This window comes from Manis pentadactyla, chromosome 19 (genome assembly GCF_030020395.1).
Source record: "Manis pentadactyla isolate mManPen7 chromosome 19, mManPen7.hap1, whole genome shotgun sequence".
Taxonomy (NCBI): domain Eukaryota; kingdom Metazoa; phylum Chordata; class Mammalia; order Pholidota; family Manidae; genus Manis; species Manis pentadactyla.
The window spans coordinates 11,948,894-11,954,893 of record NC_080037.1 but is presented as its reverse complement, the minus strand read 5'-3'; positions in this window follow the sequence as shown (position 1 = coordinate 11,954,893).

The window sequence follows — 6,000 nt, the reverse complement described above, 5'->3', positions numbered from 1 at the left end:
ATTAGGAAGGAAGAAGAAAAGCTATAGAAGTAGCAGGCGGAAGAAAACCTGGGAAGATTGATTATTTCTTTGACATATCTTCTTGTAGAGTAACTTCAGCATGTATAGGTTTTAAGCTACTACTTAAATTGCGCACACACATTAACATAATAGGAGTATAGTTACATAACCAAAGCATATCTGTAATTACCAGCCATCTCCAGTGAAACCAAGAAAACCAGTTAGGCACCTTAGGCTTTTGTGAAAACTTATCTATGATATGGTGGATATTGTCCAACTGAACTTGAACAGTCTGAGAGAAATCAGACAAATTAAAACAACCCATTCCTGGGGACTGTTCACATCCCATATGTTCTTTTAACAGTAAATAGTCTGTAGTTGTAAGATTTTGGAGCGCTACAACTTGCACTTCTCCTAATTCTTGGTTGAGTTCCAACAGTATAGATCCACTCTGCCCTTTTTTTAATAGGGTTATTTGCTTTTTGGGTGTTGAGCCATGTGAGTTCTTTATATATTTTGGATGTTAACCCCTTGTCGGATATGTCAGGTACAAATATATTCTCCCATACTGTAGGATGTCCTTTTGTATAGAAGCTTTTTAGTTTGATGTAGTCCCATTTGTTCATTTTTGCTTTTGTTTCCCTTGCCTGAGGAGATGCATTCAGGAAAAATTTGCTCATGTTTATATTCAAGAGATTTTGCCAAGTTTTCTTCTAAGAGTTTTATGGTTTCATGACTTACATTCAGGTCTTTGATCCATTTTGAGTTTACTTTTGTGTATGGGGTTAGACAATAATCCAGTTTCATTCTCTTGCATGTAGCTGTCCAATTTTTTCAACACCAGCTGTTGAAGAGGCTGTCATTTCCCCATTGTATATCCATGGCTCATTTATCATATATTAATTGACTATATATGCTTGGGTTTATATCTGGGCTCTCTAGTCTGTTCCATTGATCTGTGGGTCTGTTCTTGTGCCAGTATCAAATTGTCTTGATTACTGTGGCTATGTAGTAGAGCTTGAAGTCAGGGAGTGTAATCCCCCCAGCTTTATTCTTCCTTCTCAGGATGGCTTTGGCTATTTAGGGTCTTTTGTGGTTCCATATGAATTTTAAAACTATTTGTTCCAGTTCATTGAAAAATGCTGTTGGTATTTTGATAGGGATTGCATTGACTCTGTAGATTGCTTTAGGTAGTATAAGTGTTAATTTTTAAAAGCAAGAAGCAGAATTTTTAGAACATAATCTCATTTTTGTTAAAAACAAAATTAAAACAACCAAACAAAGAAATAAGACTGTGGATATGTGTTTATGTATGTTTGAAAAAATTAAGAAGGAAGGATATGCAACAAACTGGTGACACTGATGACTCAGGAGAAGTCAGATTGGATGGGGTGAAGAGGAAAAAAAGATTTGCTTCTACTTTAGTGTCTGAGTTGTTAATAATGAGTCTTTATTACTTATAGTTTTTTTAATTACAGAAATTTTACAAAATAAGTCTTGGGAATCAGATAAGATTATGGAGAATTTGGGAAATATGGGGGATGGTATCTAAGAGACTAGTAAGCTTAGAGAAGTGGCAGGATGTTGAATGGATTGGAATCCATTGATATATATGGTATGACAACTATATATATATATTATATATTTTATATATAAAACTATATATATATATATATATATATATATATATATAGTTGGCTGGGGAGGTATAAATTCCAAATACGTTTCTAAGAAAAAACCAAGAGGCCTTTAGTGACTGATTGAATCTGGGAGAAAAAAGAATGAATGTCAAAAATAAGCTCTGTACTTGGGTTGCTGGGGGAAAGTGCTGACACTACCACAGAGCAGCTGTGAGGACAATACAGAGCTTCCAGAAGCCTTTCCAGTAATGAATCAGCGAATCAACTGTTCCCAAATGGCTGTTCACTGTAATTTACAATTATTAGCTTCATTAAGATTTCATGTATGTTAGGTTACAAAATTGGGTCCTTCGACTTTGAGGAAAATGTCATTAGCTTTTTGGGGTCTATTATAGTACAAATGCTTTCATTTATCCATAATTTCCTTTTTTCTTTTGTTCTTGACCTTATTAGATTTTTTTTGTAATTTAAAAAGTAATGAGTATTCATTGTAGTTTAAAAAAAACGAATGTAATTATAAGTTAAAATTTTCCAAATCACCACTCTCTTTTCTACTTGGAAGTAACAAAAAAAGCATTGTAATGTAAGGGAAGGTATACTTGCCCTGGGGCCGGACTCCTTGGATTCAGATCCTAGCACTATTAGTCAGCTGGGACTACCATAATAAAATACCTTAACTGGGTGGCTTGAACAACAGAAATTTATTTATCCCAGTTCTGGACTCTGGGAAGTCAAAGAATTCATTCCGAGGCCTCTTCTCTTGGCCACCACCATCTTGCTGTGTGTGCTCATGACCTCTTCTTTGTGCACATTGTGAGGGTCCTTGTCTTGTAAGGGTGCTAATCCCATCAGGAGGGCTCTACCCTCAAGACCTCATTTATTTTTATTTTTTATTATTTTTTAAATTTTTTATTAAGGTATGATTGATATACACTCTTATGAAGGTTTCACATGAAAAAACAATGTGGTTACATTTACCCATATTATCAAGTCCCCACCCACACCCCAATGCAGTCACTGTCCATCAGTGCAGCAAGTTGCCAAATATCCACTATGTCCCTTCTCTGTGCTACACTGTTCTCCCCGTGATCCCCCACACCATGTGTACTAAACATAATACCCGTCAGTCCCCTTCTCCCTCCCTCCCCACCTGCCCTCCCACACCCCTCCCCTTTGGTAACCACTAGTTTATTCTTGGAGTCTCTGAGTCTGCTGCCATTTTGTTCCTTCAGTTTTGCTTCATTGTTATACTCCACAAATGAGGGAAATCATTTGGCATTTGTCTTTCTCTGCCTGGCTTATTTCACTGAGCATAATGTCCTCCAGCTCCATCCATGTTGTTGCAAATGGTAGAATTTGTTTCTTTCTTATGGCTGAGTAGTGTTCCATTGTGTATATGTACCACATCTTCTTTATCCATTCATCTACAGATGGACACTTAGGTTGCTTCCATATCTTGGCTATTGTAAAAAGTGTTGCAATAAACATAGGGATGCATATGTCTTTTTAAATCTGAGAACTTGTTTTCTTTGGGTATATTCCAAGGAGTGGGATTCCGGGGTCAAATGGTATTTCTATTTTTAGTTTTTTGAGGAACCTCCATATTGCTTTCCACAATAGTTGAACTAGTTTACATTCCCACCAGCAATGTAGGAGGGTTCCCCTTTCTCCTCATCCTCACCAGCATTTGTTGTTCTTAGTCTTTTCGATGCTGGCCATCCTAACTGGTGTGAGGTGATATCTCATTGTGGTTTTAATTTGCATTTCCCTGATGATTAGTGATGTGGAGCATCTTTTCATGTACCTGTTGGCTATCTGAATTTCTTCTTTGGAGAACTGTCTCTTCATATCCTCTGCCCATTTGTTAATTGAGTTATTTGCTTTTTGGATGTTGAGGTGTGTAAGTTCTTTATATATTTTGGATGTTAACCCCTTGTCAGATATGTCATTTACAAATATATTCTTCCATACTGTAGATGCCTTTTTGTTTTGTTGATGATGTCCTTTGCCTTACAAAAACTTTTTAGTTTGATGTAGTCCCATGAGTTCATTTTTGCTTTTGTTCCCCTTTCTCTGGTTCAGGAAGAAGTTGCTCATCCTTATATTTAGAAGATGTTTGCCTATGTTGTCTTCTAAGAGTTTTATGGTTTCATGACTTACATTCAAGTCTTTAATCCATTTCAAGTTTACTTTTGTGTATGGGGTTAAACAATAATCCAGTTTCATTCTCTTGCATGTAGCTGTCCAGTTTTGCCAACACCGGCTGTTGAAGAGGCTGTCATTTCCCCATTGTATGTCCATGGCTCCTTTATCATATATTAATTGACCATATATGGTTGGGTTTATATCAGGGTTCTCTAGTCTGTTCCATTGGTCTATGGGTCTGTTCTTGTGCCAGTACCAGATTGTCTTGATTACTGTGGCTTTGTAGTAGAGCTTGAAATTGGGGAGCATAATTCCCCCTGCTTTATTCTTCCTTCTCAGGATTGCTTTGGCTATTCAAGGTCTCTTGTGGTTCCATATGAATTTTAGGATGATTTTCTCATGACCTCATTTAAACCTAATCGCCTTCCAAAGGCCCTATCTCCAAATACCTAACATTGTGGGTTAGAGCATCAACATGAATCAGGGAAGGGGGGCAGTTCAGTCCTATACTTCCTCACCTATATGACCTGGACAAATTATGAAACTTTTCTCTGCCTTAGCTTTGTCATTTGTAAAGCAGGGAAGATAATAATACTTAAGTCAAGGCATAAATTAATTAAAACATGAAGTATTTGGAATATTGCCCGTCATGTAGCAAGCTTTTGATAAATGTAAGCTGTTGTTTTATATTAACATGTATGTATAAGAACTAGAGCCTATTTTCTGGCCAAAGTATAAGCTATTGGAGAAAGAGGAGGTATGCTTTCCTTTTAAAATATATTTTGTGAAGTCAGGTATTTTTAAAGAAGCACTACATTTACATGGTGCTTAATTAAAAAACCACCAAAGCATATACAGTAAAATGTTTTTCCCACCCCATCTCCCAGCCATTCAGTCTCCTACCCAGAGACAACAGATATTAAAGGGGCTTTGGGTATGCCTCCAGAGATGTCTCTGTATTTATAAATACTTATATATTCTCCAAGTTCCCACTTTTTAAGATCCACACACAAACAGAAGCATAAATATAGTGTTCTAAACCTTACTTTTCTTTTCTCAACTAGTATATTCTTGTGTTTCCAGTGACTCACAGTAATATTTTCGTAATGACTTATGTTTATATTCTTCAGTGGCTAATGCAGTGCCATGCACTCAGGAGTCTAAAGCTTACTCAGTAAAACTACAGACTGTCAGAGCTGGAAGTGTATTTAGATATCAGCTTGTTTATCTTATTTTTACAGGTAATAAGATAATTTACAGAAAGTCAAAATGATCACCCAAGGTCTTACAGATAATATATGTAATGAATGAATGAATGAGAGAGTCAACTTCAAGGATCATCCACATCATTTCAATAAAAACATATAGTTAAAATGTTAAGCCATTACAAGTGTAGAAAGAAATAGGCTCCCCTATAGTGATAACTAGTAACTTAAGCATTTTCCAGCTCAAAAAGTGATTACATTCACTAGTTCAGATAATTCTCTTGAAGTTGACAAGTAGCCTTTGTCTCCACTTTACAAAGTATAACAAGCAGAGTTCTTTTTTTTATTTTTAAAGTAGGTATTATAAACAGTGAAATTTGATCTGAAGTCTAAGACAATCCTAGTGCTTCTGAAAAAATGGAAAATGATTTTCGAGACGCACAGATGCAGAACCATGAAGCAGAAATGGACTCTTGCAATCAAGGAAGGCTACACTATGATCACAATAAATCAGAACATTCTTCACTGGGTTGGGTAAGAATACAGTGGCTTCAGTGTAGTGGGCCAGTCCCAGAAACTCAAAAGCCAAGATGAAGATGGTCCCATTATTTAGTAAATTCTTAAACTATTGCTAGTGGTGGCACGACTCTGATTATTTGGTTTGCATTTATATTTTGGGCAACGCCTGGCTGATTCTGCACTTGCATGAGCTCACAGTTGCTCGTGTGATGCACTCTCAGGCCTGTTGGCTGGCTCCACACTAATTAGCGTTTGCTCTGAGACTGCTTAAGGGTTAGGGCTCCTCTCCCTCACCCTGCTCTACCAGTGCTTAGGTAGGATACTGGTTTCTCAGAGCCACCCGGTAACACCGCCCCAATTTCTGTAACCACCCAAGCTCCAAGAGGAAAGGAGGCCGGGGCCGCGCATGCGCTTCAGTGCACGCAGGCGCAGCCTTCCCTTCCTGATCTCCCCACCTCCGGGAAGTCGTCCTGTCCCGCGCTCCCTGTAGC